Source organism: Clytia hemisphaerica, unplaced genomic scaffold, assembly GCF_902728285.1.
Source record: "Clytia hemisphaerica strain Z4C2 unplaced genomic scaffold, Clytia hemisphaerica genome assembly, whole genome shotgun sequence".
Classification (NCBI taxonomy): Eukaryota; Metazoa; Cnidaria; class Hydrozoa; order Leptothecata; family Clytiidae; genus Clytia; species Clytia hemisphaerica.
Window position 1 is genome coordinate 21,067 of NW_027104292.1, and position 15,051 is coordinate 36,117.

General features: G+C 36.9%; 1 long non-coding RNA gene across 1 annotated transcript; it reads left to right on the forward strand.

Annotated features, from left to right (window-relative positions):
- The first annotated feature begins 11,669 nt into the window (after positions 1 to 11,669).
- Positions 11,670 to 13,545, forward strand: LOC136817132 (uncharacterized). The gene is made up of 3 exons (XR_010848032.1): positions 11,670 to 11,780; positions 12,221 to 12,367; positions 13,152 to 13,545. It is a non-coding gene; the product is annotated as an uncharacterized lncRNA (long non-coding RNA).
- Positions 13,546 to 15,051: the final 1,506 nt, after the last annotated feature.

Here is a 15,051-nt window from a genome sequence, read left to right on the forward strand (position 1 = left end):
AGTGCTTTTAAATAAGTGCTCAAAGTTTTAACTGGATCACCATGTCATCAAGAACCAAAATAACGCCTAAAACGATAAAAGAAACTAGCCGTATGCGCAGCGTCGCACGCTGCGTGTCCCAATCCAGTGAATCACTACACATCTAAAAAATCTGAAAGGAAGAAAGATAGCCGCCGATTGATGATTTGATTTTAGTTTTAGGAAATAAAGGAGAAAAAAGATAACATTGCATTGCAATTTTTAACCACAATTAAATAAATGGCTTAGCAAAAGTATATTTTAGACCTTCTTAGCTATTGTGGCTTGCCATCGTGGTTGGACAATCGAGGGTGATTTTGAATGACTTTGAATGACTTTGAAAGTGATAGGGAGACGCTATTGTAAACAGAAAGTTTTAAAGAGCATCTGAATAAGAATTCTTTAAAATGACAAAAAAAATTTGGGAAGAAAGTTGATTTTAACCCATCAAGCTCTAAAGTTGGTGAATAGAAAATAGTATCTTGGTCTCATAGTTAGTCTAGTGGTAGGAAATCTGCTTAAGGTGCAAAAAGATGATGGATCAACGCCATGGAGAGGAGGCTTTGTAGAGCTTTGTTACATTTTGGAAAACTTTTTACAAAACGTTGTAAACACACATGTTTAAGCGTATTAATATATAGATTAGAGAGACAATTTCAAAGTGAAAATTTGAAAGACACTCTTGCTATACCCTTGAATGAAGTAACTAATTTTAAGCAAGCCACAGTTGGCTTACTGGTTCAAAAGAATGCACATTCTTCAAAAAGACCATGGTTCAAACCGGGACAAAATATTATATCAAAATGTTTTAAAAAGTTTTGAAAGTGATAGGGAGCCGTTATTGTAAACAGAAAATTTTAAAGAGCGTCTGAAAAAGAATTCTTTAAAATAACAAAAACAATTTGGGAAGAAGGTTGACTTTAACCCATCAAGCTCCAAACTTGGTGAATAAAAATAGTATCTTGGGGTCTCAAAGTTAGTCTAGTGGTAGGAAATCTGTGTAAGGTGCAAAAAGATGATGGTTCAAATCCATGAAGAGGAGGCTTTGTAGAGCTTTGTTAGATTTTCGAAAACTTTTTACAAAACGTTGTAAACACACACGTTTAAGCGTATTAATATATAGATTAGAGAGACAATTTCAAAGTGAAAGTTTGAAAGACACTCTTGCTATATCCTTGAATGAAGTAACTAATTTTACGCAAGCCACAGTTGGCTTACTGTTTCAAAAGAATGCACGTTCTTCAAAAAGACCAAAGTTCAAACCGGGACAAAATATTATATAAAAATGTTTTAAAAAGTTTTGAAAGTGATAGGGAGCCGCTATTGTAAACAGAAAGTTTTAAAGAGCATCTGAATAAGAATTCTTTTAAATGACGAAAAAAAATTGGGAAGAAGGTTGATTTTAACCCCAAGCTCCAAACTTGGTGAATAGAAAGTAGTATCTTGGGGTCTCAAAGTTAGTCTAGTGGTAGGAAATCTGCTTAAGGTGCAAAAAGATGATGGTTCAACGCCATGAAGAGAAGGCTTTGTAGAGCTTTGTTAGATTTTCGAAAACTTTTTACAAAACGTTGTAAACACACACGTTTAAGCGTATTAATATATAGATTAGAGAGACAATTTCAAAGTGAAAGTTTGAAAGACACTCTTGCTATATCCTTGAATGAAGTAACTAATTTTACGCAAGCCACAGTTGGCTTACTGTTTCAAAAGAATGCACGTTCTTCAAAAAGACCAAAGTTCAAACCGGGACAAAATATTATATAAAAATGTTTTAAAAAGTTTTGAAAGTGATAGGGAGCCGCTATTGTAAACAGAAAGTTTTAAAGAGCATCTGAATAAGAATTCTTTTAAATGACGAAAAAAAATTGAGAAGAAGGTTGATTTTAACCCCAAGCTCCAAGCTTGGTGAATAGAAAGTAGTATCTTGGGGTCTCAAAGTTAGTCTAGTGGTAGGAAATCTGCTTAAGGTGCAAAAAGATGATGGTTCAACGCCATGAAGAGAGGGCTTTGTAGAGCTTTGTTAGATTTTCGAAAACTTTTTACAAAACGTTGTAAACACACACGTTTAAGCGTATTAATATATAGATTAGAGAGACAATTTCAAAGTGAAAGTTTGAAAGACACTCTTGCTATATCCTTGAATGAAGTAACTAATTTTACGCAAGCCACAGTTGGCTTACTGTTTCAAAAGAATGCACGTTCTTCAAAAAGACCAAAGTTCAAACCGGGACAAAATATTATATAAAAATGTTTTAAAAAGTTTTGAAAGTGATAGGGAGCCGCTATTGTAAACAGAAAGTTTTAAAGAGCATCTGAATAAGAATTCTTTTAAATGACGAAAAAAATTGAGAAGAAGGTTGATTTTAACCCCAAGCTCCAAACTTGGTGAATAGAAAGTAGTATCTTGGGGTCTCAAAGTTAGTCTAGTGGTAGGAAATCTGCTTAAGGTGCAAAAAGATGATGCTTCAACGCCATGAAGAGAAGGCTTTGTAGAGCTTTGTTAGATTTTCGAAAACTTTTTACAAAACGTTGTAAACACACACGTTTAAGCGTATTAATATATAGATAAAACTTATATGTGACTTGAAAAAACTAAACATTCTGTGTCAAAAACGTTCCCAGCCCTCTAAGTTCTTAGTTTGCTTGTTGATGAATCTAATAGCGCCCCTGAAGGTACCAAAGTTTAGTATTAAGTATTGTTCAGTAAATTTAGTAAAATCAAGAATTAGTACAAGTTTCTGTGGGTACGAGATTGACCACTCGTGAAAATCACAAAAATGCAACGGTCAATGAACAAAATGACGCTCAGTATTATCATATGTGATCGCCTCTTCGACTTAAAAGTTAAGCACCTCTTCAAAATTCTTTCTAGCCCCCCCCCCCTCTCAAAGATTATTCTAGGAATTCTCTTGGCACCCCTTTTATCCCTTCCCTACCGGGCTGCTACAGATTTTAAACCGTAAGCAAAAATTTAAATACACTTTTCTCGAGATGCATAAATTTATTGTTGTCCTCGTTTTCAAACAGATTTCATTGCTATGAAATTATACATCTAAACCAATTTAAATTCCCAAAAGGCAAACATTAACTCTAAAACATTAGTACTTGAAATTCAAAATGTATCATGAGGTGTAAACAGCACAATTATCATTGTGAATATGTAATTTTATAGCAACGAAATCTGTTTGAAAACGAGGACAACAATAAATTTATGCATCTCGAGAAGAGTGTATTGCGAAATGCTACTCACCATAATAATTCCCGCTTTATCATCCTGTTCACGCATCAACGCAATCTCCTTCGGTCACTACAATGTTGTCGAATGCTACAATGTTGCCCTCCTCATTTTCTCCAACGTTGATTGAAAGCTAGTAATAAAATAACGAAAGATTATCATTATTTTACTCATAGAGCTTATAGATCGATTACCAATCTTTTATAGTTCTACAATTGGCCCCGAAATAGATTGGCAATTTTAACTGGGTATTTTAACGTTTTCCAGAATTTAAAGATCGGGCGAGAATTGCAGTTTCAGTACTTCCTCTTTGTTTAATTGGATTTTTCTATTTGGGAGGGGTCAAGTGGCTTCTAGGCTGTATTTTCAACCTTATTGGAACATTTTTGAGCTTTTAGATCCTGAGATCCTAATGTCCCAAGTTTTGAGTCTAATTTTAACACATCTTAATACTCAGTGTTAAAACTCTACTTTCAAAACGCACTTCAAAGCACTTAATAATCACTTGCGGTTTTAAAGTTTTAAGGGAATTCCCCGATCTATTACCAATCTTTCATATTTGTCTTCATATAACCGCCTCTCTTCAGCACTTTTTATGCACATTTCAGATGAGAAAAGTTGTCTGTGACGACGTCTGAGACCGCTAGTCTTTTATATTTTGTCTTTGTTCGTATCAGAATTCAATGCCGCTCATTATTACATTCATAAGTTTCCATCTAAAGTTTTCTGAAAACTGCCTATGAGCAAAGATTTATTATACACTGGATAAACGACTCAAAAAACGATGGAGAGCGATCATTGTATTTTCATTGTTTCAAAAAACAATGGATGTTCTAGCTTTGTCCGCAAAGGACAACTGTCATGGCGGCTCGAAGATGTCTGATTTTTGAAAATGTTTATCAGTCTTATTTTTAAAAGTTCTCTAGCTCTTTCTTTTTGTACATTTACAGAAAAAAAAGTTTGAAAGTAAGGCTAGCATTTCGAGCTGGATACATTTGTGAAATATAATGTGAGAAAAACATCATTAGACAAGAAATTCAGACAAAATGCTTATAATGACACAAAATTTTCAATTGGAAATATCTTTCCAAGACTGTCCCCAGAACAGCTGAAATTAACATACGTAAGACTTGAGTGTCTTGGTTCCACTGTGGTATGAAAACCCTTTGGAGGCACGTGGTGGCAAGGGGTTTTTTTTTAGGTTAAAGTTTGAAAATCTCCGGTGTCAACATTCAATTTCTTATACACAACACGTCTTTTGCATCTTTCTCACAGCCTGAAACGTCATAACGACCTGTGATTAGCAATTAAGTGGAAGAATCTAAATCTCACAGGAAAGTTTTAAGTCTCTTTTGGGAATTGGATGAGTGATTTTTGATAAGAAATGCAATAAAAATGCTTCGAAAAATCCACCCAATAAAGTTCCCACCAAAATTAATTTTTTCCTTCGTCCGTCAAATTATATTCTGCCAAATTTAATTTATTTTGCGCGTTCCCTAAATTCGTGCTTTTTCAAGCCCAAAAACTTGCTTATTTAATAACACTTTTGGCCTAAAATATTCAGCTATGCGCCAAATCAAATTCCCGTCCAAAATTTTTTCCTTCAGTCTGTTAAAAGCTCAGTGTTGATAGGAATGAGAAGGGAGCATTAAGGTGACTATTATGAACATAGAAACAAATTTATTGAAATTATTTTTTCAGGTTTGGACCGAGTTCCACAAATATTCATGCTGAGAACTTCACTCAATCATTGACAGAAGCCACATCAAATGCATCAAAATACTGCGGTTAGAATTATTATTATTATTATTATTATTATTACTTCCTCTGGTCCACTTTTGTCATTAATCCAATCCTTTGCTTTGGCTGAGCGTTTGCTTTGATAGCTTTTTTGCTTTCGGCTTGGTTTCTTGCTTTTTCGGCTTGGGTTCTTGCTTTTTCGGCTTGGGTTCTTGCTTTTTGCATTTTGTCGTCTTGGCTTCCTGTATAGTAAAAACATTGTAACTAATATAGGATCAGGTCGGGTTAGTGTGGTACATGGGTATAACCCAGACAGTGAAAGCGACTGCCCCGCTTTGCGCCGACCAAAAGATTTCCATCACTTTCGACTGTCCCGCGTCACACCCAAAACGACTTTTTTCGACTGTCCCGCTTCGTACCCAAGACGACAATTGTCGACTGTCCCGCTTCGCACCCAAATCCGAATTACGCCACACCCTTCCACTGTCCCGCTTCGCACCCAAATTCGAATTACGTCACACCCTTTCACTGTCCCGCTTCGCACCCAAATCCGAATTGAGCCACACCCTTTCACTGTCCCGCTTCGTACCCAAATCGGAATTACGCCACACCCTTCCACTGTCCCGCTTCGCACCCAAATCCGAATTACGCCACACCCTTCCACTGTCCCGCTTCGGCACTTCGCACCCAAATCCGAATTACGCCACACCCTTCCACGTTCCCGTTTGTGTAAATAAATATAGAAGAAATAATCAAAATTCAATATCCCTGGTAGAAATAGATTTAATTAACTCTTTATTCTGTTAAAAGAACACCATAAAAAGCCAAAATACAATTGTGAATCAATTCCAGGTGAATAACGAATGAGAATCATTGTGGATAATCAACGTTGATGCGAGTGATTATATTGTCAAATCCAATCCAATCCATACCAATCTCTTGAAACAAAAAAAAGATTAAATTCAAAAAATAAGTTTGACTAATTTCTTTCAACTTTCTAGACGACTGAAACGTTAATTCTATTTGACAAAAAAGTGGGATAGAATTTGCCAGGTTATTTCTTTTCCCTATAAATTAGGGAAAGTTTTTGAAACTTTGAAATGATTTGAAACTTTGTAACATTTGATAAACCTTATCAAAAGAGCTTGCACTAATTCTTTGAATTAAAGATCAAGTCTAGATTAGGCTTATTGATTATTGTGAAACATGGCATGAAAACCAGTAAAAATCTCTTTGTTTAAAATTTGGGATATTACAGGTACCCGCCAAAAAGCTTGGAACTAAATGGGTTAAATCAATCTAAGTTTAAACAAAAAGTAATGCATATAAAATCAAAAAAAGTACCTCCACATAAATTCCTCCATGTAGCTTGTAAGGAATTGGAGCTTGATTCCCTTCATTGCTTTTAGCTTCAACTTGAATCTGTTCCAATATGATTCGATATGCTGAAAGCGAGTTCATAAGATTTGAGTTAGAATTTTATTCAGCTTTTAAATCTCCAGAAAAGCGACAGTACGGAATGACCTAAAATAGCTAGTAACAACTACCTTATCAGAGAAAATTTTTGTCGGGGAAAAATATTCGTCACTTGCTGGTAGTTGGTAAACGCATTAAGACCGGGGAAAATTTTCGTCGGGGAAAAATATTCGTCACTTGGCCAAAACTTTGTCACCCTTCCCTGACGAAGTTTTCCCCGATAAGGTACCCATAGCTTCTAAAAAAGTCGAGCCTTATTATTTGAAGAATTTATTGATTTGGTTTTGAAAATTTAGGTTAGGTACATGGTCTTACTTGTGTGTGTGCACCAGTTTGAGGATCCACAAAGTGGTAGGTGTGGTTGACAGTGTCGTGCTGTATACAGTTTGGGACAAACTGTAGCAATCGATTGTAAGCTCGCCACTGGTCGCTATGGATGACAGTGTTTGGGTTTATAACATTATTAATAATCCCAGTTAGAGTTGGTCGGTTTCGGCGGTTGACTATTTCCATGTATCCTTTGGCTGGAGTGAAACGCGTATCCACTAACCCGAAAACCCAAACAGGTTGCGCTCTTCTCCCAACTCCTCCCGAAAGATTATAACCAAAAATTATATATAGCTAGCACTAAGCATTCAACAACTAGAGATAAAAAGCATTCTTTAGACAGCGATTCTTCGACTTTAATAAAACCTAGCAAGTAGCCAGATAGCTGATATTACTGCCAAATTTCATCACTCCACAATCCCTGGTTAATGGGGAAATGGCCGAGGTACTGCGAGGCACCGCGGTACTAAATGTTCAAATTTTCGAAAAAAGTCTGTTTTAAAGACTTTTTTTAGAAATTGATGAGCATGCAGCTTTGAAAAGATTTCACGTATCTGTTCCTTACAAAACTAACAAACTAAATCAATTGAGTGATCTTAAATTGAGAATAGAGATTTTTTAAGGAGCCCTTGACGGGCGCAACTATAATTAACATACCCTTTGAGCGTGTTGAAATTTACTTTCGTCAATTTGCACGACGAAGTTTGGTCCGCCACCGCCCATAGATATTGGGTTGGCTTGGAGATGATTCGTGCAGATCTGCCGTAGCAATTGGAACAATTTTGTGTTCTTTAGGAATGCCGACAATGTTGGATGTTTTGGTCATCGAAACTTTGTTGGCCCACAAATAAATGGCAAAGAACAGAAGCGACAATCTTTTCCAGCTCTCAAATATTGTCCCGTGCCTTAACCTCATCGACCTCCGGCAGGTGCGGTTATTGCATCTCCTATAAAAAATGTGTGTAACAGGGAGACCGAGAACTTTTAATGCGCGGTCACGTGAGTGGTTGGTATTTTACAGACCGGTCCGTTTTTTTATTTTCAAAGAATGATGACGTCATCAGGTGGCAATGACGTCATCAACAATACCGAAATTTTCACAATAAATATTTCAAAAGTTATCAAAAAGATTCGTTGAGGGGGCCTCTTTACCCCCCCCCCCCCAAGATGCTCGAAGGGTTAAATAACTTAAAGTGTATCTACATCTAGATATAATTGGCAGTGGAAACAATGGCTGTAACTTTTGATAGTCCGATTTAATTTCGAAATTCGTTTTTGCTTATTTTAAAGAATCAAAAGCGCTATATTTGAATGTATTTTTGGTTGGAAAATTCGCGATTTTTAGCGGCTAAATTTGCGATTGCAGAAGTTGAGCTTATTTCTACTTATGCTACAACGTTCATTTTTACACCAGTGGTAGTTCAACCTTAGGTTAAGAAAGTTGTGAAATTTCAAGTTAAACGGAAGAGTCCTTCGGAAGATATGGAACCCGAAATACCCCTTGCTAGCATTTTTCTGTTAAAACGGGGGTAGTGATGATAAAACAGTTTTCCGCAATTATATTTGACTATCAAAAGTTACAGCTATTCTTGCTTCCACTGCCAATTATATCTGGATAGACTTTAGTATAAGACAATCTGTAAAGGAATTTTTTCAGATTACTCCCCTCATACTCAAGTTTTGAGGTTTTGTCAAACCTTCACCCTATTAGGAGCATAAAAAAAATAAAAATAAAAATTTGCCCTGATCTAAGGGGTGCCCTACGAAGTGACACAATTCAATACCTCTGCCGCTGGTCTAGGGAGCGCCGAAATATTTACCTGGACAATTTTTTCCCAAACAAATATTTCTCTTGGCTAGTTTCTGACTCGATAAAGTATAACATAAGTAAATAAGATCACTCACCACCGGTATCCATCACAGCATTGGTTGTGTCGCTCCAGACGCATGTTGGAATTACATCCCGGACAAGCTTTCACAATACTCAGCAATCCTTGACCTTGCAAAAAGTGAACGATCGCAATTTTGTCATTTCCGAACAGCAATGCTCCCCATCTTTGTAAGAATTGTCGTTGTAGAGCCGCCATGGTCGATTCAGATGAGCATCAAAAACTTAATGATTCATTTAGTCGCACGAGTTTTAATTTTGTGGGTATTTGTCTACCCCAGATGTCTGACCGATAAGGTAGGGATTTCTTCTAGCATTACCAGACGAAGAAAAAAATGTCTAGACCAGTGTGCTTTTCTCCAAGATTCACTGTATTGCATTGAGGGAAGAAATTTTGGCGGGAAGGAAATTTGGTGAATGGACCAATTCGCGAAATTGGAATAAAATTAGGGGAAATTTTTTTACGAGTTGATGAAATCTAAATTTTTTAGATTTGCAGAGAATTAATTGTGGCGATTTTGGCGTGTATAATAATCTGAATGTAATTTGGATAATGAGACAGGGGCAAAATAATGTCTAAAATTTATTTTTACACGTGCTTTTTGAAAACATCCAATAAATTCAAGACATCAAACCAGACATGTCTAGCTTATTTTGTCTGGGTAAATTTTCATCCGATATTTCTTTTGGACGAATTTTTCATTTAGCTCTATTCTTCGACACTGGCGCGTTGGAAAAGTAAGCAAAATGGCAATGCGTACTATGCTCGAAAATGTTGACAATGAAAGAGTTTTCATAAGAGAGATGATGGACAATGGGCTGATATCCAGACAGATGTACTGTGAAAACCGACACGAGAAGAGAGCGATGAGACTCCACGAAAATATGCTGACTTGGTAAGAGTACCTTTCAGATTCTCAAAGATCAGAAAGTTTTTAACCTGCTTCTAAATAAATACCTTTATTATCGGCGATCCAAAAAATACCAGCAACAAAAGTGCCCTGTATTTTTATTTCACCAATAAACCAGTTATCAGATGCAAGCTCGCGTTAGACTAGGAACTCGTAAAATATTTCTTGTATTGTACTCGCAACTGTCTGATAATAATTACAAGTAAATTTGTTTTTTAAGTCGCAATATCAAAATTAAATCTGCATTGAAAGCGTATGACTACTTTTATGCGCAATTTTGTAATTTTTGTACACTTATTTTCGTGATTTCTGCGCAGCTTTGATTAGTATATGTAATCACGTGATAATGAGTGCAATTCGAATATAATTGCACGAGTGATTTTTTTGTTATCAACTTTCCGAGTCCGAAAGGACGAGGGAAATTCGAAACAAAAAAATCACGAGTGCAATTTCGAATTGTACGAGTTATTATGTGATTACGAGCTAATCGCACACTGGTTTTTGCTATTTTTTCCCTAGGAAAGTAAATTACAAAAATTACACTGAGAGTTTTATATTGTTCTCTTCTCTCTGTGTCTTTCTTTTATTGTTGTTTATTGATTTTCTTTCTCACAAAATAAATTTCAAATGCAATTAAAACCTTCAGTGTAAAAAAATGTAAGAAAAAACATTAAATCAATTTTGTAAACATTGGCACGGCATCGAAGAGTGTGATTAACGATTAATTGCTCGCTACAGGGTGCAATTAACGATTAATTGCTCTCATTAAGGGCGCGCCAAATAAGAAAAAATAACCTATCGTGCGATTAACTATTCTATATCGATTACAAATATCAACGATTAATTAAGCTAATTCTAGGGGTGCTTTTTCACTGAGACTGTCTGGCGAAAATCGATTAGCTGAAACAAAGAAAATTGATAGGAAAATATTACTGACTCTCAAAACAGTTGTCAAAGCGTTTACGACCCTTTGAATTTGGAGTTAAATGCAGCATGGGTTGACAAAATTAAATTGGAAGTAATTATAAGTCAGTCGTTTTTATAAACAGTTCTCCCACATTGGAGGCAGCTCTTTCATTTTATGCAAAAACCTGATGCTGATAAATGTTGATGCTCTGAATGCTATTTTATTGCAAACAATCTATTTTCGGTGCATCTTTGGTTTAATTGGTCATTAAGCCAAGAGAGCTCTACCCCTCTCTTGGAGAACAAAAGGTTAAATGACCGATTTTCGACGTTAATTCTGAAATCTTAATTTGAAGCGATCAAAATCTGATGTTAAGCACGAATCTTCATTGTATATTTTTTACAACCCTTAGAAATTTATTAAAAGGACCGTTGATGAGAACCACTTATCCATCTAGCGTAGTGTAAAAGCACCCTAGCTGTTAGAATACCGAGTGAACAAATCTGTCCATAGAGAAAATCACAAAATCACGGGTCTGAAGGGTTAAGCGGTTACTTAAGTCATTAAATGCAAAATTACGAGTTAAAAGAATAATAACTCGACATTACATTTTTAAGCCTAACTATTTAATAAACCAAAATAATTGACGAGACCAATTCTAATTACTGAAAAGACGAATCAGCAATACAGTCCATCAAAAGTATGAAAAACATTTTTAATTTGGGAACAACTCGATACGACTCGGAGACTAACTCTCAATTTGAGAAATTCGGCTTATTCGTCATTTTTCTAATGTAATATATCCAAGTCCTGTGAATTACATAAAATTGAAGTAATTTATGAATTTTTACATAAATCTTTTATTAATTGCAAAAAGGAAAAAGCAAAGCACTTTTTAGGTATGGCTCAGTGGTTCACAAATTAAACGTTTTTTATAAGAACCAGTAAGTAACCACGCTAAGCGTGGGCTGAAGTCTATTTTTTGAAATGTCCAGGCTTAAATGTTTTAACAGATTTTTTACGAATTTTCAGCCGTGTAGTAGCTTTTGAAGTCGAATTATTCCGGACATAGCTGGCCATGAAAACCTTTGCTCTTTTTATTCGTTACCATTGCCTTCGAACTATTCATTTACTTATTACTTCATTTTATTCAGGAGATGCCCTGGCTGCACTAACAAGATTTCCATTTCGTCGAAATCGTTCTTTCAAAATACGCGGCAGAAGCTGTCAACATGGATAACAATTTTGGATGGTTGGTGCAAAGAAAAGACGATTAGGGTTAGTAAGTATAACCAAAACTATGAGGATGATTTTTGGTCTAAAAATAGGATAAGTAAAGTGAAGAGGAAAGTCGCCCTCAGATAAGCACAAAAAGGTTGTCTCAAACGCATAGATAGATAGCCAAGCCAGAACAAAATACATGATAACGTGATAACAAAACTTTGAATCTTTTACTCAGACTTTCTATTTAGTTATTGTAAACGTTCTCCAGTTCAACTGTCTTAAAAAATTTCAGTGTTTATTATATACACTGTAACCTTTTTTCATTTCATCTACAATAATTATCGATGTTACTCACGACGTGGAATATCACGTCAGTTATTACACGACGCAAGGTCGCCTTTACTTGTTTGAAATGGAGTAGTTTCGAAAAAGAGCTTTTCTTGCCTCGGTTTGGCGGGAATTTTGTTTTTTAAAACTCTCATTTTAATGTCTAGGGAATGGCTGAGGAGTTTGATGTCAACAAAACAATGGTGAGCGAGATGTGCAAACACTTCAGGGAGGCTTGTCAAACGTGGATTGTAGAGACCAACCCAGTGTTTCTTGGAAGGGAAGGGAAACATGTACTGGTGAAAAGATTTAAGGTATTTTTATTCTTTATCCACCAGTCTAAACAAGGTTGTTTATGAATTGTGCTAGCTGATGGAGGGAGGTGTCGGTTTTTAATTTTTTTCAACATCCCGGATCTTATGAGGGCCATTTTTGATTTTTTCAAATATTTTAAGCTGTCAAAGAGAGAGAGAGAGAGAGAGAGAGAGAGAGAGAGAGAGAGAGAGAGAGAGAGAGAGAGAGAGAGAGAGAGAGAGAGAGAGAGAGAGAGAGAGAGAGAGAGAGAGCGAGAGAGAGAGAGAGAGAGAGAGAGAGAGATGTACCATCCCACATGGGGAATTGGCCCAACCCCAGGACAGCATTCACTATCTTAGGATAGGGAAATCATCGCGCTTATCAGACTCTGCCGATCCTATGTTCGCGACACACAGAACCGATGGTGTATAGCAACGATACTCGATCAGGACGGGAGAACCATGCGTTCTCGCAAGTCTGACCCTATGAATTTCGTCACCACACCACATTGCCTGATACATCTCCCCACACTCTTGTATCAGAGTAGTGGTACCCAATTCCCCTCACATGGCATGGGTTGACCCGGGCGAAGGTACATTCACTTGCCAAGTGAATCGTAGTACACGGTGGGTATCGAACTCGGGCCTCCCAGGCGGGAGTCAAGGATGATAACCACCATACCACTACGCCTTCTGTCAAATAGACAGGATAATAAACTTGTTTTTTGGTGAACAGACCAAAAGCTTCTGCATGGCATTTCTTGAAAGACTATAAAAAAATATAAAAATCGTTCTTGACTTCAAGGGTTGTGACGATGCAAGATGCGAGATCCTCATACTAACGGAGACGGACAAACAGTTCGGATATTTGTTACATAACTCAAATAACAGATACCAACACGATTGGCCCATTCCTGTGAAGGCAGGAACATTTGTCTTTTCAGAGAAAGTTCTCAACGTCCCAGCTGGTTGTCAACAAAGCCAGAGTGTCCAGCTTTTTCAAGGACACTACACCGTCCAAGCAGACAGTGACGCTCTCGACTGGGTGAAAAAGAAAAGGAGTTTTCGTTGTCCACAGGCTGGAAGTTTCTTGGCGGAGTACAAATATCGGCACTTCGTTGAGATGAACGACGACTTCGGGGAGAAAATGATTAGTCTTCTAAGAGATGTTTATGCAAATATCTTTTCACAATAGTCTACTACTTGTGATTAATTATTATTTCGAACCGAAGAAAGAAATGATAAAAACATATAAACTTATTTGAATTCTTTTGTTTTCTCCAAAAATTATAAAAGAGGTCGACAAAAGACATTTCCATTGATAATAAATAGATTTCTAGAACAGATAGAGAAAATAGAGGGTGTGGCATAACTTTCATTTGGGTACGAAGCAGGACAGTGGAAGGGTGTGTAATAATTCCAATTGGATTTGGGTGCGAAGCGGGACAGTGGAAGGGTGTGGCGTAATTCCGATTTGGGTACGAAGCGGGACAGTGAAAGGGTGTGGCTCAATTCTTATTTGGGTACGAAGCGGGACAGTGGAAGGGTGTGGCGTAATTCGGATTTGGGTGCGAAGCGGGACAGTGGAAGGGTGTGGCGTAATTCCGATTTGGGTACGAAGCGGGACAGTGAAAGGGTGTGGCTCAATTCTTATTTGGGTACGAAGCGGGACAGTGGAAGGGTGTGGCGTAATTCGGATTTGGGTACGAAGCGGGACAGTCGACAATTGTCGTCTTGGGTACGAAGCGGGACAGTCGAAAAAAGTCGTTTTGGGTGTGATGCGGGACAGTGGAAAGTGACGGAAATCTTTTGGTCAGTAAAATTGTTGTTGGGCGCAAAGCGGAACAGTCGCATTCACTGTCCAGGTTATACTCATGTACCACGCTAACCCGACCTGATCCCTAATATAAAGTACATGCTGAGACAAGGAAGTATTTTTAGGAAGTCTTCACAATGAAAAAAGACTACACCACGTGATAAAGCTCTTCAAACTGAGCAAAAATTGTATTGGATAAAACAGGGGAGGGGTACAGAGGCAGGGTACTAACCCATAGGTACTGACTTGATTTTTTACTAAAATTTTGATTAGTACCACCCACCCATATTTAGTACCAGGTACTACTTCATTTTTGCTTTTAAAATAGGGACACTACTCTTAAAAGCTTAAATTTTACCGATTAGATTGTTAGTTTTTCAGACTGAAAATTGACAGATAATACAAGCAAACTATCAATGATGGAGTCAGAAGCTTTTGTCCTTTGATTTTCATCACAGATACGAAGTTTGTTGCCATTTTCTCTGCACCCACTAATGCTATGTTAAAAAGATGGAAAGATTTTCCCAAGGATAATAATTTAAAGGATATAAGATTGTTTTAAATTTTGAACATGACATGAGAAGTTTTAGGGGCCTTGTAATGGCCTACTAACGCAGTTAAATGATTTAAAAAAGTTATGTTTTAGATTCACATGAGGCCTTGTATCAAAAGAGGGTACAGCAAAAGTTTAGCATCGTCATCGCGGTGGTTTGGTACGCGACCCGGAAGAGGTACAGCATTTGCGAGCTCAAAGTTCTCGATAAAATTGACGGCCATTTCTCTTGACAAAGAGTTCCGTATAGTGTACATGGAATACTATCACCTGTTTTGGATTTTTGACGCACATAACTCGGAAACAAGTTGGTAAACGATCGAAAATGCAAATTCA